The sequence below is a fragment of the Neopsephotus bourkii genome, unplaced genomic scaffold (assembly GCF_033783945.1).
Source record: "Neopsephotus bourkii isolate Nb327-2 ecotype Australia unplaced genomic scaffold, CSIRO-AGI_Nbou_v1 NB_1510, whole genome shotgun sequence".
Taxonomy (NCBI): domain Eukaryota; kingdom Metazoa; phylum Chordata; class Aves; order Psittaciformes; family Psittacidae; genus Neopsephotus; species Neopsephotus bourkii.
The window spans coordinates 676,320-703,218 of record NW_026901986.1 but is presented as its reverse complement, the minus strand read 5'-3'; the positions used below and the strand labels follow the sequence as shown (position 1 = coordinate 703,218).

Here is a 26,899-nt window from a genome sequence, read left to right as displayed (position 1 = left end):
CAGTAAAGAAACTTCTTCATTTAAAACGTATGAATCCCTGGACAAGATCACTGCCATGCTTTAAGCTGAATACTTGCTTGAAGATTCCTCTGGTCCAGAGCCCAAATGAGTTGACAGTGACATTGTCAGATGGTGCAAATCTGGTTCCTCAGGGTGATGCTGGGATACACGTCTTGTTTTGCAGGTTTTCCAGACCTTCACAACAATATTCCATTTCCATCAGAAAAATGTTTGTGAAATGAAATCAAGCAGCACCACATTTGATAGCTTTCCATGAATGGGCTGATAACACCTATCCGCCCTGTCACCCTACGATGGGTGATACAGATTCTGCTTTCAATGGGACAGCTCCTTGAGGCACAGCTGGCACAAAGCGTGTGCCAGATAAACTTTAGGTGGGACATTATTAATACTGTGCATTTCTGAAGCAGATTAAACAGAAATTAGAGAACCTGCCATACCTGTAGGAAGAAATAAGTGTCTCCAGAAAGTGACATTTTCCATCTGTTTAATTTTTTTGTGGTGTCTGGGCTTCTCTGTGGTTTTCTGGTGCTTTCTTCATAGCCCTACTATGAAGGCTGATGTTTCAGGCTTCCTGGGTTTCATGAAAAGCTTTGTTTTGGGTTTGGTTTGAATGAGTTAATACTCAGGAATTCTGCACTGAGGGTTAGGGTTCGAACCCCAAACCTCAAAGCAATTCTGTGCTAAAATGATTGAGCTTTAGGCTGTTTATTTGTTGGAACCAGAGAGCTTTCACCCAAACCATAGCCTCACTGAGGGCTCAAGTGAAACCTGACTCTAGATTTGCTAAAGAGCATCTCAGTTTTCTAGCTAGGTGTATAAAAGAACAGCACGGTTCTATATGAACACATTGCACTCACAGATTATTTTATCCCATAATGCACCAGCAAGGTATGAAAATATTTTCCTTGAAAGGTTTGTCTGAGAGTATGTTTCTACATGTGGGCACACATGGACAGAAACTTGCCCACGCAGTGACCTGGACAGCCAGTGGTAGATTGGATTATATATTAGAATCATTGGATTATATATTAGAATCACACAATGCTTTGAGTTGGAAAGGACTTTAAGATCATCCAGTTCCAACCCCTGCCAGGGGCAGGGATGTCCCACACTAGAGCAGGTTGTTCCAAGCCCCTGTGTCCAACCTGGCCTTGAATGCTGCCAGGGATGGGGCAGCCACAGCTTCTCTGGGCACCCTCACAGGGAAGAGCTTCTGCCTTAGATCTAACCTGAACTTGCCCTGTTTCGGTCTGAACCCATCACCCCTTGTCCTGTGGCTGCAGTCCCTGATGAAGAGCCCCTCTCCAGCACCCTTGTAGCCCTCTTCAGACACTGGAAGCTGCTCTGACTTCTCCAGGCTGAACAGCCCCAATGTTCTCAGCCTGTCCTTGTATGGGAGGTGCTGCAGCCCCCATATCTAGCTCCCTTTTGAAAGCAATAAGGCTGTATTTTAATTGTGTCAGTGTTGTCCTAAACAACAGGCAAGTGTTATTCAAATACAACGCTCCAGCAAGGCAGCTGTGTAAATTTCCCCCAGGATCTGGCTCAGCACCTCAAAGGAGGAGTTTGCCTGCCTGTTATCGTGCGGTGCCTCACAGAAAACAAACGGTCCATCTGGGAGTCACGCTGAGGTTTGCTGTCCTGAGCAGGTGCCATCCAGCACTGCAGCAGAAGCTCCAAGTTGGAAGCCTGATTGTCCTGGGCCAGGCAGCTTTACACAGCTCTCTTCCTTCACCATCCCTCCCTCCCTCCCTCTCTCCATCCATCCATCCATCCATGTGGGGAAGGAATGAAAGCTCGCGGGCTGTCTCCTGCTCCAAACATCTCAGACTTTCACTTATCTCCACTTGGCATAACGTGCCTGACCGGAGCGGGAGTCCCGGCAGTCCTAATTTGTCCATTTGCCAGAACACTTTGTAAGCAGTCAGCCTCTTATCTTTTGTGTGAGGAAGGGGGGGGAAAAATGACCTTATTGCACTGTCAGGTCATGTCATAGGTCACCCTTTCATTCTCCTCACAATCGGCTACATTTGCAATCAAAGAGACAGCACATTTTCCACTAGCAAAACACTCCTTTCAAAAGCAATTGGAATGCTTAGTGTGCTCCACATTTGTCCTGAGCCCATGAATTTTTAGGGGGAGAAGAGAATTAGGAAAAGCAAAAGATACAGTGAGTTCTAATCTCCCTGTTTCACAGAAGGATATAATACTACATAGCAGAATGTGATGCTTTTTCCTAACAAACCTTCTGGAATTTCTTCTTTTTCCCTGTTTTTTTTTGTTTTCATTTCAGCACTGTCAGAGCCATCACAAAGAGTGGGGGTCAAGTTTGTTTGCTTTTTTCCCTGTAATTTAAGCATTCCGTCCTGTCAGGGTTCACTTTTCCAGTGACCTCTGAATTCATTTAAAATTGCCTAAAAGAACCCAAGTGCACACAAGTGTGGGAACTCATCTGTTTGTCATCTCCACTCGGAGCAGACCTGCAGCACAGCCTGCCATTGAATCCAAGTGAAAAGGGCGAGTGTATCTGTGCTGGCACCGAGGGCTCGCAGGCTCTCTGAGCTGTATAAAGCTTGGTTGTTAGGCTTAATATGAGCAATGAATCTGAAAGCAGCCCTTTTTATGACCCAGAGTTTCTCAAAAGAGAGAAGTACCTTTCGGTGCCTTCAGTTTTGGGTGTTTGAATGGAGACATCGTGCAGATGGTTGCTGTAAAGCCAAGGTGATCCCTATGTACACTTGCTTTTGGTTTAGGAAATACACCTGCGTTACCTTACACAGAGAATACAGCAAGGCCCAAACTAGCAAAAGATGTGTCGCTAATTATTTTCTTCTGGAATTTTCTTTAAGCTTTTTCTAAAAACCATGTGATTCCTTCATTTTATTTCTGCTAGGTGGAGGCTTACATGGTTTGATTCCTGTGGTCTGTGAGACTGGATGATATCAGTCTGTTTCTCTTGCATCTTTTCAGCTAGCTTGAATCAAAAACCTGTACTTTTTCTTTATTATCATTTATTAATGAACTGACAGTGTATTTAGAACACTTGGGTTTGGTTTGATCTGTTTGTAAGCCTGCATATACGGTGAGTTTATTAATGGAAAAATAGTAGAAGTAAACTAAGTAGTAAAATCCTCATATGTTAAACAGCTGGTTTAAATATGAATCTAGTGTGCATGTAGCATATAAAACCTTCAAAAAGAGCTCCATGGAATGCTGGAATTCGGTTTTACTCCATTTAGTTTGCAGTGTTGGTTTGCAGAGATTACACAGAAGGTTTGAGGGAAATCAGGTAAGCACTGGACTTAGGGCAAATTATTTACAGCAAAATATTTATCTGGTGAACTTAGTTCCTCTTCTACACATGAATTACTTGCAAACAAACTGATATTTCATCAATTGATATTGACTTTGCTATTCAAGCACAGCCAGGCCCACTGAAGTCTCTGAATGATGCGCATTCAGTCCAATGGGCTTTGAACCAGGGAGCCAGTTAAGCTCTCACTGAAGGTAGCAGGAGATGGACTGGCTCCTCAGCGAGTATATCTCAACCTCTGTATGGTTTTGCAAAGTATCTGATTGTTGTTTAAGTGAGTGATTTTCAAATACTTTCAACTTCTGCAACCTCTAGCATCCACCTAGGGAAGGTTTGGCATTTTTCATTTAAATCTGTGGCCAATCTCTTCTTGCTTGCTTTGTCACAGGCTTAGAAAGTAGAAATAGTACATAGACTTCTGTGGGTCTGCAGATAATAAAACCCCGAAACCGCAGTACTTTGCCATGGCAGTAATGGCTCCTCCTGAGAAATGAGCAGTCACTCACTTACACAGACCTCACTTCTCAAAGCCTCCCAAAATGTTTCTTGGGAAACACTCTTGGTCCAAACATGGGTGCAAGTGCACATCCACAATGCACCAAACCAAAGTGTTTTCCTTCTGGGGAAGAAAGTGATCTTCATGACTTTCACATGACTGTTCAGACACACTGATCAGCCTCATAAAGCTCTGCCATATGCTGGCTGGTATTTCCTCATTTCCTTATTTTTTATGTATTGTTTTGTATGCTTGACAAACAAGCAGTCCGATAAAAAACCCCAACAGCCTTTGACCCTCTTTTCAGACTGACAGCTGGTAGTTTCTTATTTATTTAGACAGATCCTATGGAGAGCAATCCTCCCTGGTGCTCATTACTCAGTGGACTGACATTTGCACCCACTTCGGAAAGCTTCAAGATCACTGATCCATGCTAAAGCAGTACATTCCAGCAAACTCTTGTGCCAAGGGGCATTAGTGCTAACACGTATCACCTTTCAGGACAAGGAAAGAAATGAAATGTTATTATCTGACATCAGCACATCTTCTTTGCCTTTGGCTATTGTTACAACAAGCAGATTCAATTATCTTCTTAATTTCCCTGTCAACTCTTTAGGTTTCTCAGAAACGGGGCACACTAGGAACAAGTCCAATGAGATTTTCATCTTCTTGTGACCTACTCAGCTCTTCAGTGTGTTTAGTTGAAACTGCAGCCACCAAACACCTAAAGGTGACAAGTGAAATGGAGAAAAGGGACTACGCACCTCTTACTGCTATAAAACACCTGATGTCTTGATTTGTTTGCCATTTGTCTCTTTTCTGGTTACCTAAGAAAATGAGAACAATCCAGCTTCGTCTGTGAGGGGTTTTCTGGAAAACTTACTCTGTCTCAGTTGAATTTCCTTTCCATGTCCCAGATCCTCGGACTGATAGGCTGAAATTCTGCACAGGTATATTTTAGGGCATTTCTATAGAAAAGATACTGCAAAAAACAAGCATCATGAAAGTACTTAACAGGATAGCTATAATTAAATTCTCCCCATGGACCGGCCTACCTTAGTTCAGTTATTTATGTCTTTGTCTCCAGTGCTGCAAGTAACCACTCAGCTCATTTCAGTCAGTGCCTAATAGAGAAAACTTGAAACAATAAGTGAAACCAAATAGCTGGAAACAGAATGCTCTGGATCCTCTTACCTTTTCTGGCCCATTATGAACAAATACTAAAAGACACTTGCTCCCTAACCTGTATCTCTGCATCACCTACATTTTTTACTTGTAAACTTTAATGGCTCTGCAAGTAGCTTCCCAGTGTGTAGTTTGCACTTGGTGTGACATGAACTTATTCATTTGATTGACTTTCAGCAGGAATGGCACACTACACAATGAGATAATTTGACCTGATAGTTAAAGAAGTAATTTCTTTCCTTAGCTTGTCTCATCATCACTCTTATAGAAGTCATTGATCTTTACTGGAAATCATCCTACAGCTGGAGACTAACCCATATCTACACTGTTGTTACTTGGATTCATGTTTTGTTTCTGTCCTAGTCATTGTGAGACTTACTTCTGCTACCTTGTATAGGTATGAAGATGATTATAATCTCTCTCTACTTCTGTCTTTCTATGGGTTTACCTCTACCTTGAAATCCAGTGCCTAAAACTTGGAACAGAACTTCCCTTACAGTTTTGACAGCACTAGTCAGAAGGATTGTTACTTGCTTCCAACAGAAGGGTTTCTACAATGCAATATGTTTTCCTCCTTTTTTTAAAGACAATTATTTCCAACTGCATGGTATCATACCTAGTTTGTAAACCCCTCTTATTCCCAAAGCCTTTTCTGTAGAACATTGCCAGCTCTGAATTGATGCAAATGGTTATTCCTGACTGTTTAGAGCCTTGCCATTGTGCATATTAAATCACATCCCACTACTTTTTTTTTGTTGATTGGGATTTTTTTTTAGGATTAAATCCTACTACTATGTTTTCAGACCATTTGACCCCTTCCTCTGTCATTATGAATCCAACTCTTCTTCTTCACTGCGCCTGGAGCCCCTCTAAGCTTTCCCATTGCTTGAAAATGTAAGAAGCCATTTTATTAATGGAAATATTAAACTGGCCCAGGAGGGGTGCCTAAGAAAGGCCACATTATACAGCCTTGTGGTCTGACAATGAGCCTTTGCTCATTTCTTTTTAACTATGTTTTTTCAGCAGATTCTGTACAATGGTTTTGAATCTCAAAGGCATCTGTCTTGGATCAACTCTTATTTTGTCTCCCTAATTTGCTTATGGTCATGTCACCTGAGACAATATAAAAAACCTTCCGAGGCTGAGTTATAGCATCTGATGCTGCTCCTCTGCCCACAGAATTTCTTGCCTTACTAGAGAGGAAATAAGGATTATTTGACATGAATTGTTCTTGACTAATTCGTGTTGGCAGCCACAAGCAAGGCTAAGCTCTATAGCAGTTTTATGGGAGAGATATTTTGCACACAGAGGAGCTATTATCTCCTGTAAGTGTTCCTGAAACTCTCATTAATTGCAATAACAATCACACTGTCAATGCTGCCAGCTCTCAGGATTTTATTGTGAGTCTCACAAGTAGATCCTTGGTTCTCTACTCAAATGATTATCTGGGAATCCCAGACTTCTTGTTTTGGAAGGCTGCATTTCTAGCCTTACAAGTGGACAAGTACTTGATAATGTGACCTCCAATGGATTTTAAAGGCAGGAGACAAAGCGTAAGCAGTCAATGATAACTAAGTGTTTTAAAACCTCACGATTTTCAGAGATCTGAGATGCTTCCAAGCACGAGAGTGGGCATGGCTGCCGTGACATCAATTCAAAGGGCAATGCTAAAGAAAACCATATCCTCCTTTCTTAGCGTTCTGCATGAATGTTCTATGAACAGTTTTTGAATTTTAAGGCATTTTTCAGGTCTTTAAAGCATGTTTGGTTTTGATGGGGACCTGGGTACCAGCATGGGTGTCCTTAGGAGCCTGACAAATAGAAAGAGCTGCTTGAGAAGATTGAATTTTCACATAGGCAGGCTGAGACAGTGTGGTGGTACCAGAAACTGGGAGACCCAAGTCCTGACTAGGTTATGCTTTCTGTTCTGTTTCGACTTTCCTATTTGGGGTTAAATTGTCCAATGTCCCTGTGCAGGTGTGTGGGAAGGGTACTAAGCACTCCTGTATTCAAGGAGACTTCACTCAGATAATAGGTCAGGATATTCTGAAGGAGCTCAGTCTGATTATTCCACACCAGTATAGCTGGCTGAGTGTGCTAGAGGCCCCTGGAGCCAAAACAGCATGGTGCAGGCTGTGCATGTCACTGGAAATGGGGTGTAGAAAGGAGGGAGGGGAAATGCTGGGCTTTAGCATTTCATCTGGGATCCAAAGAGAACCAGAGCTCCTAGGCTTTTATAGGGATTTTTTGGGAAAAAAAAACAAACCCAAATCTTAGTAGTCAAGAATGCACTAGAAGAGCATCCTCATCAGAGCGGCAATCCTGAATTGCACTAATAACCAGGTGTCTTTCTCACAAGCATCAGCAAAGTAGAGACCATGAGATCTCTTCCCTGTAAACCTTTGATTCATCTGCATTACATTTATCCATGAAGTCTGGTTATAGTCCTAGGTAGCCTGTATTATTTTACATCAACAAAAAGAACTTTAAAATGGCCTTAGAGTGTGCCATAATGATGCATTTTATGTCTTTATTCATTGGTCCCTGCGCGTGAGGTTTTGTTGTAGTGTGTTTAGTGGTATGGGAGATATAAAGAGGCAAGAGACACTGCAGATCTCAGCGGTTCGTTAGTTCTGCACTTTATCATGTTTTAAAACATCTCCTTCTCCAGACCACAAAATAGCTTCCCCCTCTATCATGTGTATGAAGTGTGAATCCACAGAGGGAACTTTTAAATGCTGATTCTCCAGAAATAACAATTCCTCTATATCTCTTCTGGTATAATTTATTATTCCAGAGGAATTCCCCTGTGTAAATGCCTAGCCTTGAATACAATCACTTTTATCCAGAATCCAGTGCTTGTGTGTAAGTAATTTTGGCTCAGCTCTAAGGGCACAGTAAACGAAATAGCTTCAAAAAGTCATCTGCTCTGTTTCCTATTGTAAAGGCACATCTCCCTCATTAGTAGGTAAAGCAGACTATTACCAGAAATACCAGGGCGTTTCCAGGAAATCCTTAATGAACCAGTCTATATGGGCACCTCCTCCTGAGAGATATACACAAAATACCATCAAAAAAAAAAAGGAATTAGAATAAGAAATCCTTAAAAAGGTGCAAAAAAAGTCACTGAGGGCTTGGTGCCATTCCTCTCAGAGGGAGGCCTTCCCTCTCCTGGTGGAAAGAGGCCAGGGACTGAGTTGGGAAGAAAAGAATATGCAATAATATTTTTCCTAGCATGGTTCCAGTACCTGGATGATGATCTGATGGCTTGGATGGGAGCTCATCCAGGTTTTTAACCGGACTGACTTTTCTGATGGCTTGGATGGGAGCTCATCCAGGTTTTTAACCGGACTGACTTTTCTGATGGCTTGGATGGGAGCTCATCCAGGTTTTTAACCGGACTGACTTTTCTGATGGCTTGGATGGGAGCTCATCCAGGTTTTTAACCAGACTGACTTTTTTTCTTAATAGAAAAAGTAGATTTGTTTGCCAGCAGGGGACAAATTTTCATGCTGTCAAATTAAGCTGCTCCTCACACCTAGCTTTCATTTGAGTCTACACCATCAATTTAGTCTCAATGAGATGGGCCCATAAATCTCAACCAGAAGAATTATATGACCTATTCATTTTCCTTCTGCTGCAGCCACCGCCATCCTCTGCTATACTATTCCAATGACAGAAACTTGTGATCCACTGCACTGACAAAGTATGCTGGTCGTTCAAAACCTAAACCCAAGGGCTTAGGTACCAGAGCCCATGGAAGTGTGTGATTTCATCAGCTCTTGCCCCTTCTGAGGCTCAAAAGATGAGGCACTGACAGGCTGTGAGCAGCTTCTGATGCTGCTTACCCTCTGGTGGTGCTGAAATGCTGGTCTGCTATGACACTTCCCAGGGGAGCACTGCTGCTGATGGGTGAGAACTGACCCAAAAACCTCACCTGCATCCTTCTGTGCCTCGTTAGCCTGTGGCATCTCCTCATGGACCTGCTTATGGCCATGAAAGCATTCTCACCCAGTGGAGCACAGCTGATCAGTGGAGCAGATCTGCCCATGAAAGGAGCAAAAGAGCTTTGTGTGAACAGCGGTCAGTAAGTGCATTCAGCCACCTGATTTCCACTGTTTTCAGTATGCTTGTGTTCCAAACTCTGAACAGGATTAAAGGGACAGCTGCATGTCTGAGAATAGTTGAAGTCTGCATGGAAAAGGAGCTGCTTGTGCCCTCCAATTTTACCACACCAATAATCTGGATACAGGAGAGGAAGCTCCACATCAGTGGTACAGAGTGGGTACGAATGCCAGCACTTGCATACAGAGGGATGCACACAGAGCATTCCTGGGAATTCAGGTGTCTGAACATGCAAAGTAAAGGCAGAAGCTGCCTTTGCAGTGCACTGCAGATGCCAGCAGAAAACCTGGGGCGCTGTGGAACAACCTGGTGCATGCATCAGTGTTCAAAGCCATTTGAACATTATATAAACAGTGATTTGCAACCAAGAAAAGCAGGCATATGCCAGTTCTTCTGCACCCAGTCTCTCTCCCTCCCTGCCCCACCATCCCATGGAAGGTGTTTCTGCAGTTATGCTGTTGCTCTTGCATGGAGCTTGGATGATCTAATGATCTGCACAGCATCACTGCTGGGGAGGGAGAACTGAAATGAATTTTACAAGCCCTATTGGGAACGGGAGAGCTGGTTCAGCTTTTGTATATGGAGCAAGCGGCCAGACAGGGCAGACTGATGATACAAAAGGAGTGATAATGGAGACAGCAAGCAGCTGGGGACACAGGGAAGGTCAAGATGCAGAAGAAGCTGTAGGTACAGGGGAAAAAAAGGAGGGAAAACATCAGTAGGGAGCGAAATGTGAGGAGTCTGGGTGGAGAGAAGAACCGAGAACAAACCAACAGTGACGTATAAAAGATGCAGCAAACAGAGCATGTGAATAGAGAGCGATTAAACAAGAAGACTATTTCACATCTGCTCATGCGGTTCAGATGACAGTCCCTGCCTCAATTCATGGTCCATGTGTGAGCACGCAGGTTCCCTGGGTGACTTTGAAAATCTCAGCCAGCAAACCCAGCCAGCCAGAAGCAGCCCCTCAGACAGGAAGCATTACCTCGAGAAAAGCCAGTTCAGGAGCTCATCCACATCAACTGGCCACTTTTGTTGTCTTTTTTAATGGAAAAATGTGAGGCTAGGAACAGAGAAATGGCTGCTGCTGCCCGATAGGAGCATTGCAGACTGTGTGCATGCTCTAATATTTTCCACTGGAGGAATTCAAAGCCTTTCCTCATTTCCCATTGCCTTCTGGGGCTTGTATTCTGCACTGAACTCAGCTTCTTCTCTTGGCATCTCCTTCTGCTTGCATTTGTTTTCCTCCTGTGTCTCCATTGCACAGGAAAAGGAGGGTGCTGGGCCCTGGGAAAGAGCCTGCTGCCTGCGTCTTCCTGCAAGGGGAACAGGGAGGTTGGCTCCATGCTGCAGGAGCTTCTCATCCCCTGTGACCTGAGCCCCAGTGTTCTCAGCCTGTCTGTGTACGGTTCTCATCCACCAACACCCCCAAGTCCTTCTCCTCAGGCTGCTCTGAATCACTGCATTCCCAACCTCCACCTGTGCCTGCGATTGCCCCAGCCCAGGGGCAGGACCTTGCACTTGGCTTTGTTCAACTTAGGGTTGACGCTGGCACCTTTTCCCTTCCCTCCAGTGTATCAACCAGGCAGTATGCACAATGAGATGAGTAGATGTGGCTGTGCCTCTTTTACTACTGCTTCTGTAAAGCTGTTAGCTCTCTATTATAATCAGGTGTAGCGTCTGGCACTGCTGTTAATACCTACCGTAGCTGGGGACCATTAGCTATGGCCCTGGAAGCATAGGAAAGGTTTCTGCAGACAGGTCTGCTCCTTCACTGCCCTTCTGCACCTCTTCCCCATTGTGGAATCAGTTCGTACCATCACGTTTATAGGATGCTGACACACAGCAGTTTTCTGACTGTTGCTCAGTCTACCCCTCCTTCCCTTAACAACACAATTCCCACCTAATCTAAGGTAAAACTCTGGCTTGTGGATTTTCACATCTACACTTCTGCTCCATCCGTCCAAATGAGGGGCAGGACAGGGAATGGTCTGCAAGCTTACCACAAAGAGCAACCAACAGAGTTCATCAGCTGGAGCATGTTTAACCCACATGGCTAAACTGAAACGTGCTATAGCTGATGGTTGAGATCACGCTGTGTTTCCATAAACACACAGTTCTGGAGCTGCTCTTCATTCCTGCCTCGCTGCCTTGCACATTATCATTTAATCCCCAAATCCAGAATTTGGCTCTCTCTCCACACAGTAAGTGGAAATCTGGGGTGTTTTTTTCCATGTTTCCCTAATCTGTATTATTTGTAACAACAAAGTCTGCTGAGCTGGTGGCGAAGCCAAATGACAGAGCCTTCACCTATTATTGCCATGCTTTTTATCAATTACCTTGCTGAGTATTCCAGATGAAACCAGTGTTTGCGTTGGCCACAATCCACTCTGTGCCTGAAGAAGCGTTTTAGAGAAATAAGGGTTAGGAAAGCTTTGGAATATAAGCCAAACCCAGACTTTTGTGCTGAAGTAAATCCTCTCCTTAGCCTGTTGCATTCGCAGTGTACCGTTAAGCTGTTATTTCAAACATCGGCTGTTTTCAGACGTTCAGCATCAGTAAAAAAATTAGTAATGATAAAGAGGGAATTCATATTTTCAGGCTTTTCAAAAGGCCATTGTGTAAGTCACCCGCTCTTACAATAGGCATCTGTCTGAAAACACCCCTCAAACCGTCACATGAAGCGGTGCTGTGTTCATTAAACACCCTTCTTTTGTAGTCCCCTCCGGTGAAGGAGAAAATGCTTCTGAAGAGCCCCCCCAAGTACATTTGTGAAAGCACGTGTGTTTCTGCCCTGAGGAGAGCCTACCTGGATGCTCAGAGCATTTACTGATGGCTGCATCAAGAGCTCAGCAAACTTATTTCACGTGAGTACATTTCACATGGGATGAGATGAAGGATGGGAAGTGAATTATCTCCCAAGCAGCAGCTCACGCTATGTATCCACATGCATTTCACATGTGGATAAACCCCCATGTACCAGTGTAAGTCCTAAGCTAAGTGCTACTGGGTACCATAGGACTGCTGGAGCCTTTTGTGCTTTCTTTCCTTTTTAGGACATGCTAGAGCTGTATAATTAAATGGAGATTATTGGCAACCTTATTTAGCAGTCATTATGGAGTCATTAGGGTTCTGCTTGGGCAAGAAGATAAGTCCCCTTCCTCTCTCACACTTAATGCTTCTATCAACAGCTTAGAAAAGCGGTTCACAATGAATTGCTACTTAAGTAGTCCTATCTGCCTCTGCAATCTCCCTCCTGTTGTTCTTCCCTGTGGGCTGGCTCAGAGGGTCAGTACACTTAACTTGCCTGATGTAACACAGACTTTCCCATAGCTTTTGGCACTTTGCAACCGCTGCTGTAAACTCAAACAGAGAAAAAAAAGGGGCAAAAAGGGCTACCAGGGGATGGAGACAAACTCATCACTGCTGATCCAAACAGGCATGGAGGCTTTCCTTGTGCTTTGTTCTGTAAGGAGCAGTCTGGCTGTGTCCAGTGGCTCTCTGTAGGCTCCTCAGACAGGCAGCGCTCGCCTTCCTCCGCAGCCTCACACTGTGACATTGCACAAGGGTTGCTCCATGAAGAAGGAGTTAAGCCACCTAACTGCTTTCCAGGCTCCATGGCTTCTCTGGTGGCTGCTCAAACACAGGGGTTTTGATGGCTGGATTCCCTCCATACCACACGGTGGAAGCGGGCACACGCTCTGGTGTCATTACATAGCAGTTAATAATTCTGCAGATACATGTGTGTGTGTGAGTTAGAGCTGGCCAGAAAAGGAAACATCTGTTTTGTGGGAAATTCCAGGTTGTCAACATTTCATTTTGTTCTGGAATGAAACACCAGCGTTCCCAAACACCCAGCAAAAAGGGCCAGTCTGTGGGTACCTTCCTTTAGCTGCTGGCCAGGCAGGCAGCACCCAGGCACCAAGAACATGGGATTCGAGCATCCCAGGAAGAGGCAGAGGGCCACCAGCTGGACAGGCTGCTCAGGGACTTAAATGAAAGCAGCATGTTGCTCTGACAGGCAGACAGCTTTGTGTTCTCAAGGCACATCACAAGCATGTTTTGTTTTCTTATGTTCTAACTTGGAATTTCCTTTTAAACCAGGTGAATCCATTTCAGTTCCAGGTGAATCTTCCTTACCAATTGATTACCTGATAGAATCCAAATCTGAGAGGCCAAAGAAACACTGAGAGGCAGAAGGAGAGAACATGCAAATATTCACCAAAGAAGTGGTGGCATTTTCTGCTTTTCCAGGACAAAACCTTCTTTCAGCATCCTCTGCCCCCATCCGAGGGATGTGACACAAAAGCAGTCAGCAGTTCCAGAAGTCCTTTACAGTAGGAAACAAGAAAGCAAAGAGTTGGTTCTGTGATTCTATGATTTCATTTTGTAGGCTTAATCGCTTCACTCCATCACTTTCTGTTTAATGTGTATCTATCTGTTTGGAGGTGAAGGGTACACAGGCTCCCTGCACCGGCATGGACTCAGCATGGGCTAATCCTGTGAGGTGCTCAGAAGTTTGCAGGAGCCAGGCTTCTTGGTCAGAGCTGGAGGAGCACATTTCCACCTTAAACCAGTGACAGTGATATCATTCTTACCACTCATGTCTACACTGATTTCCTGGGTCCGCTTTCACACCCTGGCCATGGGTATCAGGACACAGCCTCTGCTCCCTGTGTCCCCTTGGCACCAGGCCCCTGTCGTTCCAGCACTGGACCCAGACACTGGTGCTAATGGGACCTCTGCAGGGAATTCCAGCAGTATACCAGGCCTTCCTTAGAGAATCCTGAAGTCAGTTTTCATGATGGCAAGATTAGCCCACAGAGCTAACAGAAGATGGGAGGGCAAGTGCTGAACATTAGCAAAGCAGTAGAGACTGCTGCAATCTGCTGCCCTGGGGTGAGCATCTCAAAACAGGCTTTTTGTCTAGAAATAAAGTTTTTCCTCTATTTTAAAAGCTTTTTCCTTGCTGGTCCCCCCCCCCGGTTGTTTTTTCCCCCTTGAAAGCAGTGCTATACCTCACTAAACTGTTGGACATTTCCTTCTCAGTAGATGTGCATAGGCTGTTGCAAACACCCTCCTGAAGTTATTATTTCCATTATACCTCAGAGATGGTTAACCCCTAAGCAGTGACCAAGCTCCGAGACAGATGATAGTATCCTAAACCACATAAAAATTGCATTCCATTTCAATAGCAACCTAACACAGACCTTTGACTTTAAAGTCAGGATGCAGAGGGAAGAACTCTGATATGCAGAGCCCTAACTTCTCCATATGTTTTAAATCCTGCAGCCCAGCTTGTGAGTCAGTTGTGAGTTCAGGTCTGGTCTGAATTGCAAATGGGGCTCCCCCGGTAAGGGTATTTTGGAAACAGCAGCTGGGCGAATGGCACGCAGGGATGGACAAAGCCCCAGCCAGGCACGTGTGGAGGCCTGAGCAGAAGTGGCAGCATTTCATAGTCATTACTTTAGGCAACCTTTTCCCCTATTATGCATGAGCAGTGACAGGCTTGCATTGTTAACCAGAGTAATTAGGATTTAGTTGAGGCATGACAATAACCTGTGCCTCATAAAGGCCTGAAGGCGATCCATTTTCTCCCCTTTCCCTAGGAGTCTCCTATTGTGAGTGGTAGATAGCCCAGCAGGCATGCAATCAGGAAATCTCCAGTGAATCAGTGTCCCTAAATCTTCAGGCTTGACAGGTTGAAATCTGACAAGCTATTAGAAGAAACTACTGATCATTAGGCTGTCTAAAATAGACTTAGCTTGTTTCTGTCTGTATTCATTGATTTATCTGCAGAGTGATATTGTTTGAAGCTTGGATTACTCACGCTGCCGCCAGCTGACATGGTTTGTATGATAAAATGACAAAGTGTGGCTCTGGCTAAACATACAAGTCTTTCTGTCTTTGCTGCTTTATTGCTTTGGGCTCATTCTAGAGTAACAGAAAGCTGCTTCAGAGTTACTGTGAGAAACAAACCCAGACACATTAGATGTTTAAAATGGAACGTTTTAAAGCAATTTTTGATTACCCCAAACCCCTATAACTGTGACAAACAGGAAGGACAGCGTCAACTTTCCCCAGGTCATTTCAGAGCAGTGATTTCTAGGTCAAATGCTTTGGGCTCTGTAAGGAGCTCAGAGCTAGGCTTATTAGAAAATCTCCAGTAAAAGCTCTCCTTTATGCATGGATTTCCCTCTTCCAAGCAATGCTGTAATTTAAAAAACAAAAAAGATAAATAAATTAAAATTGAATTTAAAATAAACTGATTGGGTCCATGATACACTATCTGGGTTGTGAGATTTGCTTCAGTTATTCTTTCACTCTGCTCCAGCTTTCATACAGAGAAAAAAATCACGTCAGTTTGGAAAGCATCAGAAAAGCCATCTCCCTTGAACAGGATTGCATTATTTGTCATTCACAATGACATCTGCTTTCCCAGCTTATTCCTTCTGTTTGTAAAAAATTCACTGGCTTCCTTATGGGATTCAGATCTCAGAGTGGAAAATAAAGAACGAATTCAGCTCTTCTTTCCCACTGTCAGGAATACTGTTGTCCTACTCTCTCGAAAGAGAAGCATCTATTGTGTACCATTATGTGTGTAGAACGTAAACCTTAAACATGCACTTTTATACACTTATACACATACACATTCAATGCATGTGGTACGTTATCTACATCAATTCTCCTGCTTGTGAAAGATGTGCAATATGTCCTGTAAAAAGAAACATTTCACTTGTTATTTAAAACAGATAGAAATGCAGAGCAGTAGCTTCAAGTGTCCTCATTTACATTCACAGATATTAAGGAAAAGAAGTTTGGCATGGCACAAGCATAGTCATATTCCTGCACAAGAATCGAGGGATACTTAAGGACGTGGCAGCCAAGGCCCAGTTTTTATGCAAACATGATATCCTTTGTATTCCATCGTTCTTTTTCATATCCGCATTAACAGTATGTGCCCCTTACATTTACATTGTGTTGTGTTTCCATTGATCACTTTAAGAAGATCCATGTAAGCAGAAAACCACTGTGAGGTTTCCCTATGGTGCTGCCCAAAGGCTGAGGATGCAGTTAGAAGCTATTGAGGCTTAATCTGTAGTTTTCTCACACAGCTTTGCTGAAGGATGCTTACCATACTGCAACTTGCATGAAAGACTTTTCAGTTCATTAGTAACACGTAAGTGTTCTCCAAAATACTTCTGAAAAACAGTTCTTTGGGAACTGGAAATAGCAGTTAAGAAAGATTTGCAAGTAGCAGCACACTTTTTTAAGGAGCAATATGCCAGTCACCAATAGCATTGTAAAAATGGACTCCGAATGGGCTACAGCCAGAAGCAGCTGGCATAGTCAAACAGCAGTGTATCAGACGCCATTCAAAACGAAAAGACATCTCCAAAATATGGAAACTAAGTCCAAAGAAAGAAAACAGAGGACGAGTATAATTCCCAGCAAAATAAATGTTAAACCACAGCAAAGCAAGACAAAAATATTAGTGGAAGCAACTTGCAGAAGTAACGAGAGCTAACAGTAAAGCCTTTTGTCTATACATCAGAAGCAGCACAGTTGGACAGCTAGCAGGATGAGAAGAAGCAGCAAAGGAAGATAAAGACATTATGGAACAGTTAAATGCATTATTTGTGCTAGTTCCCACTGTAAATGAGGTGGGAGTCTTGAACACTGGAGTCATTCTTTACACAGACCGAGTCTGCACAAACTCCCAGATTGGAGGGCTGGAGATTTTAGAGCAAATGAGTGCCACAATTAATCAGTAACAATAGATGGTATGGACACAGGGGATTTGGAAGAATCCAAATATGAAATTGTCACTCAATCTGCTGTCATTAGGACTGATCAAATCAGCACCAGCGCCAGGATAACGTGAAAGGCATAGGTAATGGGAACAAGAATAAGCCAAGGAGTTTTCTATAAAGGAGTCTCAAAAGATAATGCCCTTTCACTTGCAAAAGTGGTTAGGGTTGGAAAGGACCTTAAAGCTCATCCAGCTCCAACCCCCAGCCCCACAGGCAGGGACACCTTCCACTAGAGCAGCTTGCTCCAAGCCCCTCACAGGGAAGAGCTTCTGCCTTAGATCTAACCTGAACTTGCCCTGTTCCAGTTTGAACCCATCACCCTTTGTCCTAGGTAACGTTGTAAAACTATCTAAATTCATAATTATGCAAAACTTTTGCAGCAGTACAGGAATTAGGAGCCATCTTATTCGATAATAGGAAATATAGCAAAAGGAAGTGGTTTGTTTTGTTCAATACATCACTGAATTGTGGAACTCCTGAAATCACTGAATTAGACAAATTCATGAAGATCAAATGCTCTTTTGGGTATCAGTAAGTTTTGGTTTACATGCTGCCTCTGGCTCACAGAGTACTTAAGCTGCTACGTGTTGGAAGATGGGAAGTAGGCAGCAGCTGAAGAGCAGACACTCAGAAGAAGGGCACGGGACTGAACCTGCTGCCAGAGATAAAACACTGTCAGAGAGACATTGGTCTGGGCCTGTTTTGTATTTCTTATGCTTTCACCCCACAGTGCAAGCCCAACTAGGTTTTTTGTTTATGTAGTTCCCCTCATTTCCAGGGATGCTCACTGATGTGATAGTTTTATCTTCCGAGTGGGTAACTGGACACAGCCTGGGTGGGAGAAACATGAGAGAGATGCCTAAAGGAAGAGGCTCTTGCAAACTCGGAATTCAAACATGTTAAATACTTTCATCATTTTCTGTCTACCATCAAAAATAGTGTGATTCAACAAGCAAAACAACTGACGATGGTGAATTTTCCCACACTGCTTTTTGCTTTACTGCATAAATAGCTTAATATTAGCAGTTTTCATTGTCTCAGCACATGTTTAGCTCTGTCTTTACTTCGAGTGGGGACAGGAGTGGCAGGCAAGTTCTCTCACCTGTACTGCTTCTGACTCAGAGAATGTGATTTATTTTCTTTAGCCATGACACCACAACCTAGATGAAGTGATTTGCTCCTCTGTGTGTGTGTGTACAGGCAAACCTGCAGCCAAGCCAGAAACCAAACCCAGGATGCCCGAGTCCCTTTTCCCACCCTCACCATCAGAATGTCCTCTGTAATCAGTGAGCATGTTCACATCACAAGGTATCACTTCAGAATCTGTTCAGGGTGTGTTTGACCGTGCTATGCCTTTATGACAAAAGTGCTTTCCATGCTTTATCATAAAAAAACTCAACTTGAACAGAGTGAACTCAGGCCAAGGTTTGGAAACAAGATTTGGGCCCTTCAGGGGATTGTCCTTCCCTGGTGCTGTTAATCCTGTGGTTTCGAAGGCATTTTCTTCATGAAAAGGAAATGTGTTTTGTTTTACTTCAATGTTTACAAGTGTTTGCCTGGGAAACACAGGATTATAAAGGAGCACATTTCAGGCACCACGCTGGGTGTGTTAGTGCTTTGTATTCTGCTACCACATCTGAACTTCCTTCGTGTTGTGTTTCATAACGTCCCAGACAAATAAGAATGAGATCATATTGGCTAGAATTGTTTAATCGTCAGCGGTCTGACCCTGACAAAGACAAGGCCCGTTTGCTTTCCATCACCCTGGATGGGAGCTGAGGTTGCGCAGCAGATGTTCTCAGCACCTCACAGCATTTGTGCTTTTAAGTCCCAGACCACATCTATTTGCTTCAATATGCTGCAAAACTTATAACTACAGTTAGTGCGATTGGTACTTTCCCTTTTAACTCAAATGCCTCTACCCAGCAGACAAATAACCACGATGTGACATTGTGATGAGTGATGATGCCTCCAGCAAAGTGCTTCAGCAATAAACAGGAAGAGTCAACGTATTTTGGAGGATTGTATATGCTGTAAATGCATCTCGAATGAAAATTCAATAGTGCATTTTAAGCTACAAATCACAACAGGCTTCATGCAATAATGCACCAAGTTCTCTTGTCCTCAGTTCAAGTCCTGGCACGGAGCTGCAAGGCAATGCCTAATAAAAGCCACGCTGCTCTGGGGGTGGTTCCCTATGATAAGGCTGTTTCCAGCTGGAGTTCTTTGCAATCTTTCTCTTTAAGGGATAAAGAAAAGGAGGTGAAGCCAGGAAAATGGGTATGGGAAGATAAAACGTGCAAAGCACAATGTGTCTGGGGCACCCTTGTCCTGCTATCTATACAATTGTACAGTCCATTGATTACAGTGGTACTTCTCCCGACTCAAATTTACACAAATGGAACAGCATCAGGCCTTCAGATAACTATGATTTATGCCCTTCCTGACAGTCACAGCAGATAACTGTGTTAAACTGTACCTTCTCCTGTTTAAACACGTAAGAAAAGTGTCAGAAGGTATTCACTTGGAAGTGACAGATCTGATAATTTCATACCAAGGCCTATAAATAGCATTTAAGGATTTGAAACCCATTGCATGTGTCTTTATTCATGTTCCTTTTTCCTGGGTTCAAATTGGCCTCATTTTCTATTCCAAAGACACAGCATTAATGAAAATCTTTACAGCCCAATGGAAATCCTGTCATTTTTCCAAGAAGGATTTCTGGCTGAAGGCCAGCTTCGCAGTAAATGGAAATACTCCGTAAAAAAGCTCACATTATTTCAGAAAGGCTTAAATAAAAAGATTAAAACTCTATCAGAAAAAAAAAATAATCATGAGTATATTTTTGCACTGAACATTATGAATATTCCTGCAATGAACATTATCCATTCACTTGTTAATTCCTTGAATGGCTTGAAATCCATTACCTAAATAAGATAATACTGACAATAATTTCATCATCTGAATTCCCTGAAACTTCATAGACTAACACATGGTCTTCCTGGGGAGGAATCCTCTTTTGGGGCTACTTCTACGGATTCAGCACCCCTGTCGTTCAGCAGCTCCTGATTCCTGGAAGCAGGGTCTGGAGCCCATACTAGCTGCTGCTGCTCTGACTTTCCGTATGGCTGACACGCTCTGATCCCCAGCACCAGAGCAGTAATACAGCTGAATTAACAGAGTGTTTCTCTATACCACAGGCACAGAAATTCCTTTCCGGATTATGGAAAAAGTGGTTTCAGGGAATCTGTCTTGTCTGCTGAGAAAAAGATTTAATGAAAAATTGATGACCAAACCAAGCATCTCTCAATGAAACCCTTGTTTGAGCCCAAATTCCCATAAGAGTTAGTAGCAAACTTGAGGAAACTGAGCAGAGCAGTACCAGCTGAGGACTAGCTGCAGCACCATGTTTGGAGAACACCGTCTGTTCACTCTTGCTTTATGACATTCCCGAGTGTGGTAAGCACTTGAGACTGCCACTGCTGGGCATGCCAGCTGGCTCGCCTCCCTTCCTCTGTGCTGCAGAAGAACCCTGGCAAGTGGAATGTTTTCACAATGTGTTTCTGACACAGTGGTGGAAGGCTTCACAGCTATTGTTTGAAAGAGGGAAGAAGAAATAGCCAGTGTATGTGTTCTCCTTGGTGCAAGAAATCACAGCTTAGTGAAAAAGATCTGGATTTTCACCGCAGAAGAAAGGTGTATTTTGAGCCTTTGCAATGGAGACAACCTCAACACACTAGTTTTAGTGGAAAAAGGCTTGTTTTGGTAAGTGAGGGAACACCACAATTATTACTAATGTGTTCTGCCACTTGATTGTCTCTTGACAAACATTCCATGAGGATTACAATATAAATACATAACTGCTTTTCCTCATTTCAGCATGCCACTTGTGAGCAATTTTGTCATAACAAACCCCATCTTCCCCGCTTTTCATTGATCTCCTTAAAATAGAAATGGTCTTTTTCCATTTACCCTGCTAGAATAAACATCTATTAATTCTCCCAGGTCACAAAACCTTCAGCTTCTGAAGGTTAGAAATGTCTGCACAGTATGCAGCTCCTTTGGTTTAGTTCTGCCTTGAATCAACTCAACAGAAAATGTCCAAATATTTGCCTGGTAATGGGAAAAATGAATGTAATTGATCCACGGCTCTTATGTACAACATCAAAGTACTTAGAGACAAGAAGCTGTTGTATGACAGTGACTGATAACTGTACGAGGGGATTTCCATTAGCAGGCCCACAAGGAAGAAGATTCTAATTTGTGAGTGTCTTGTGAAAAGTTAAAACTGTCATGAGCCATACAAGGAGTTTTTAGTAAAAGCAAAGGCATGGAAAGAGGCGTCCCTTTTTATATGCATGACCTCGGGATACCCCAGTGCAGGTCAGATGCCATCATAAATTAATCGAATCCGCTGGTCCTGCAGAATCTCCTTCTCAGTTGTGTCTCCATAATATTCTCAGATGAAAGCTGCATTTTCAGATTTTACTCTGGTTCAAGAACCTGTGCTGTTGCCAACAAATTATTGTCTTAGGCTCTTACAGATAATAGTTCATCTTGACTTCCGTAATCATGCTTACACATGCGAGAGACATCCATACATGCATGCCATTTCTACCATACGATCCCATATGTCACCAGAATATTCACTGCTAAACCAATTTTGGATGTTTTCTCCCCAATGAGCTAAACTGTTTATCTCAGGAGCACCCGTACAGTTGAAGGGAGAAGAGAGAGTAAGAGCATCCTTGCTTTTTCACAGTCTCTGGATAGCTGAAGTGATGGAGTCGGGGACCAGGCCCATAAGTCTTTGCTTGGAATCAGTGCAAAGAGAGAGGCAAAGAACATATTAAATCACAGATTCCTTCTTTTTCTCTGCATTCCAGTGGGGCTGCCTGGAAGGAAGGCAAGAAGATAGCTTGTTCCCTGAAAAGGCACATCACAGATTCTTCCCCGTTTGTGCCAGAAGCTTGTAGTATAAAGGATTGCATTTTTTCCGAGACACAGCTCTTTGGATGTGCTCCCTAGTGTGGTTCAGCTTCCTTGCTGCCTCTTATTTTAGCCCATGCTTTAATGGTATAATTTAACCTGAAATCAGAGGCATATTTTACCCTTGTTTTTATGCAGAAATTCCTTTGATGTAACTGGGAGCCCTGTGCGAAGATGGAGGGTTTATCATGGCCCTTTGAACGCATGTGACATGGCAATTTGTCCAAGACATATTCTCATGCAGGAACAATGGGAACCCATTGTGGGAAAATCTAGGGCCAAACACTGCACAGAACTGACATCAATAGGACTGAACACAGTGTGAAGTTATGGCACAATCCGATGTATTAGCTGTTTGGTGCCAGTGGGGTTTTTATGCATCCACTACTCTTAGCATTGATGGCAGAGAGTGTGTATAGTATCGTCCTGAAAAAACACCGGTCTTGTGGCAAGAGGATGAAAGGAAGATATCTCAAGAGTCAAAGGGACTGTTTTAATTGGATACATGTGGACAGAGTCCAATTCAAAGCTCATGGAAAACTGTAGAAGTAATCCTGATGGCTTTTGCATGAGCCCCACTATGAAATCTTCGGATTAGGATTTGAAATAGAGTCAGTGAGCACAGAAGCCACTGTCTTACCGAATAAAAAGACATGATGTAGTTGTGCAATTGAGCATGCTCTTTTCAATCAAAGCATCTCCAGGCTCTTTTTTTTCTCCTCATTCTTTCTTAATAAGGCAAGTTTTTCTGACCTTTACATGGCCTCTCACAAGAGACTCCCTTAAAGAATAAAGTTCTAAGCCCCAGCTCATCTCCTACAGAAACCTAATTAAAAAATATAAACAATTTCAAAAAGAGACATAAAACTTACCCCATCTCCTTATTTAGACAGCAATTCCACCAGTGTTGTTCTAGCCCTTTGGCTATAACAGTGGTCACATTTCCTTTGCAACCTTTCCTTGGGTTCTTAATTTCTAGACACATATAAATTGCATTCATTCTTTTAGCACAGCACAGAATAATGCAGTGGAAGACAGGAGGGATTGGTTTGAAAGTCCTGGAGTTTATGAAAGGCATGTGAGATAAGAAAACGTCAAGGAAAACAGATCATGGGCAGAAGCAGATGTTCAGCTTATGGCTACATCTTTGATCCTTTCTTCTTTGCATCTCTCTCACACAACATGTACACAGACAACTTTGCAAGTGTGCAGAAGTGAGGCGCATCATGGATTCATAGAAAAGATGGGTTTGTAAGAGGACTGAAGGAGGGCACAGAGTCAGTTCTTGCACTGTTTCCACAAGAGAAAGCAGGTCTTGTCAGCTCGATGGCGATCACTACACAGTACCTAGCCTGCATGTATAGCTATCGAGCCAAGCAAATCTGGGTGAACAGCACTACTAACCTTGAAGGAATATTTCTGTGCATGGAAGAGAGAATTGCTAAGAACAATACCTGTATCACAGCCTGCAGACCTCTGCAGCAAAGACCTAGGCAGAGACCTTGAACAACGCGGTCGGATGATTTATATCAGGAAGAGGATCTGGCTTTAAACAGCCAGAGGAAGAGACTTTTGAACATAAACAACATAAACATTTAAAATTAGTTCAGACTTTTGTTAGAAGAGTGATACTTAAAGTGCTGCAGAGGGCATGTGAATCTCCCTCTACCTGGGCATCGGCTTTCTGGATAATGTCTTCAGTATCTCCCAGGTACTGAAGCTTGCCAGCTGTGTGTTTCTGCAGCTGCTTTTTATTGAAAGACACAATAAACACTACAGTCGTGTAAATCCTCTATAAACAGCTGGAGCAAAAGCCATCCCTGCACCCTGTTCAAAGTTAAACACCGTACTAACTCCCTAACCCCTCTCTACTAGCTTGTAAATTAAGTATAATGCGAATAGTTCCCCTTTTGTGGTTTGAGATCGTCTAGTGAGGAGCATTATATATTAGTAAAGTCCAAACCATTAAAAATAGTTACTTATTTCTCCTAGTTTCTGAGCCATCATTTCCCATCCACCTCCATTGTTCCCAGCAAGCAACTAAAATAATTAACAGCAGACAGCCTATTAAGAAATGGAAAGTGTTTTGGTTACTTGCTATTTGTGGCTGTGCATTGTTCAGCATGGGAGAAGCCAGCCGCAGCTGGCAGAATTTTCTGCTCACCACAGACATTTTGCCTCCAGTTTTTACCAGATTCTGAATCTGGAAAAGGTCTCAGATTGTCCAATTCTTCCAAATTTCAATGGCCAAAGTTATGGAGTCCACAGTGAGTAACTTTCTCAATGAGCTCTGCTGAAGTGCCTTAATTCTTTTCCTGTTTAAACCAATCTTTCCTTCTCCCACAAATTATCCCCAACTCCTCCTGCTACCCCATGGAGTCCCTTTTTAGTAGCGTTAAGTTTCTCCTCATCCTCACTCACCAGGTTTCCCCTATTACCCAGGAGAGGACGGAACTCTCCTCAGCCCTGCTGTTATTGCCAATACGTCTGGTTATTATCTTCTATAGCAGTGTCCTGATTTAGTTCCAGCTGTGCTGTCACCAGCCCGTTTTCTCCCTACATGACCTAACATCCTTGCGCTCCTCCTGGGGTGACAGGCCCTTCTTCCACAGGTGATAGCTTCCCTTTTTCCCTGATTGCTGGCGCTATCTCCCTGTTCAGCCGGGCTGGTCTCTTCCCCACCAGTATGATTTTCGGTGCACAGGGACCTCCTGCTCCTGTGCAGATATCAGGCACTTGGTTACAATTTGCAAGATCAATAATCTTGTCTCTCTGTTTCATTTTCTGGATCACCACTGAAAAGCTCAGAAGGTTTTCGACTGGATTGTGGCATTCTGCAAGAAACAGTTCCCTCCCTGCTGCTTTTTCCCCTGGTCTATTTCTGGCCCGCGTGGTGCAGAGGATGATTTCTCCCTGGTGAAAACCAGCAAATGAATTCTAAAAGCACACATTGTAATTTGTTAGGAGTGAAATACGCTCCACACGCCTCCCGAGTGATGTGCCTGAAACCCCGGGTACCGCGCACGGTGCAGAAGAAGGCTTTTTTTGTAAGGTTTTTTTGCTCTTTAATGACCTGTGCCTAGAATGCTAAAACTGAAACCTTGCTCTGGGTGGTCTTTATTTTTGGCTGAAGCCTCCTAATAGTTCCATAAATATTAATTCATGAAGAACGCAGAACGCAAGTGAAAGTAGAACTGACCGCTTTCTCAGAGTTCTCGTATTACTTAAACTCTATTATTATCATCATCATCATCATCATCATCATCATCATCATCATCATTATTTGCTAATATAACAGCGGGAATACTGTTAAAGAAATTAAATGGGACTTTTATCATTGGAGAAGTTTGTGGTTTGCTTACTTGGATCCAAAAAACCACCCAACTGAGCACATGCAAATAACTTCAGGAATAAAGTGCAACAGTTCTGCTTTTGACACCAGCCCCATTTGTTCCCTCTGCAATGTTTTGCCAGATATTTCAAGAGCAGCCTCACAAGGGAAGATTAAATGTGTGTGTTTTTATAAAACAATGACATCTTGTTTTCAAAGCCCTGCAAGCTTAAAATGGATATTAGATCAGTCACATATAAACTGCAGTTCCCAAGGACAACTGTTTAGCTTAAGTGCCATTTAATGTTCTCCTAAATGGTTCCGCTGTTTAGTGTGCAATATATCTTCTAGATTAGACCTTTAATCCTTTACATTCTGCTTGCTGTGTCAAAGAGGGCTTCGTGCCAACTTCTTCCTATTGGTGGGTCTCTTTCTCCCTCTTTCAACAGGCACAGGAGGAACATCAAAGTCTCATGTTTTGCCTCTTTGAATCCAAACAAGAAATACAGTTAAAAGTTTCTGTGAACTAAAACCTTTAAACAGTTGAATTCGCATTTCCCCCTTTATTTCACTTTAATTTTAGTGCTTTTATGAGCACAAAGAAGTAGAACAAAGACAAAAAATACTTTACAAAGTACTGTTTTTTTAATAAATTAAAAAATTGATGTAGGTAAGCTGGGTGCATATAAAGTCTATGGAGCCTCCAGATGGCCACAGCTTTCACACCTCAGTGCCTTGAGGTGAAGGGAACTCAGTGACATTACAAATGCAATACACAAAGCAGAGAAATGATCTACCTGGTGCACCACGTTTAAGGAGAGCAGGGATGAAACTAAGCCCATCTTGGACGCTTAAGGCAGCGGTTCAGTGGACTAACCAGAAGACCCCCGTTACTGATGGACTTTAAGCATTAAGTACTGCTTTGCAGCATAAGTCAACAGTGTGTCTCCAGAAGCTAGCTCTGAATTTCTTAGTCTTGGCTATGCTTGCTTTTGCTCCTGAGAGGAAAATAAATTTGCCCTGTATGGCCTAAAAAAGCAAAACCATCTGCTGGTATTATGAGCAGGCCTATTGTCCGAGTTCAGCAGCAGGGAGGTCTGCACTTGTTCACTTCTGCTTTCCTGCTAAGCACGGAGAAAGCCTATGGGGATCATTATCAAGACTCCCTAAAGCAGGAGGGGAATGAATCCACCAATCCAACCGAGCCAGAAAAGCCCACCCCCCCACCCCCACCCCGATGTCCTGGATGGTATCAAAATATTCTAACATGGAGGGAGCCCACATTTGGGAACAAGTCTGGGATGCTTGCTCCAAAGCCACTGATGGACATTAGCCACGGGCTAAGGGAAGGGCTCTGCTTCTGGGAAGGCTGGCTGTGGTAGCTGTCAGCTGGAGACATGCAAAGGGACTCGGTGGGTGGTGAGGAGGAAAACATGACGGTGCAGCTTGGTTAGAAGAAATCCCACCTCACTTGGCCCGAATCATTAACCTGAACATCTGTCTGAAGGAAAGAGAATGTTCTGCTGCTTACTGACACCCACTAGAGTTGCTTCGTTAGCTCCAAAATGGTTGTGTTCAGATACCTGAGGCCCAGTGTAGTCATCCTCACCTGCAAACAGGCA

The 26,899-nt window shown here is 43.3% G+C and overlaps 1 long non-coding RNA gene across 3 annotated transcripts in view; it reads right to left on the bottom strand.

Annotated features, from left to right (window-relative positions):
• Window positions 1-3,919: 3,919 nt before the first annotated feature.
• The window catches only part of LOC133221086 (uncharacterized), a 55,685-nt gene continuing 32,705 nt past the window's right edge, over window positions 3,920-26,899 (bottom strand). For 2 of the 3 annotated variants that reach the window (XR_009727887.1, XR_009727889.1), the window contains 2 exons: window positions 8,867-9,061; window positions 3,920-4,557 (listed from right to left, as the gene is read on the bottom strand). This is a non-coding gene — a long non-coding RNA (uncharacterized LOC133221086). Of the gene's footprint in view, window positions 4,558-8,866; window positions 9,062-25,214; window positions 25,762-26,899 lie in introns of those variants that run through there. The other variant, XR_009727888.1, reaches the window with a different exon arrangement.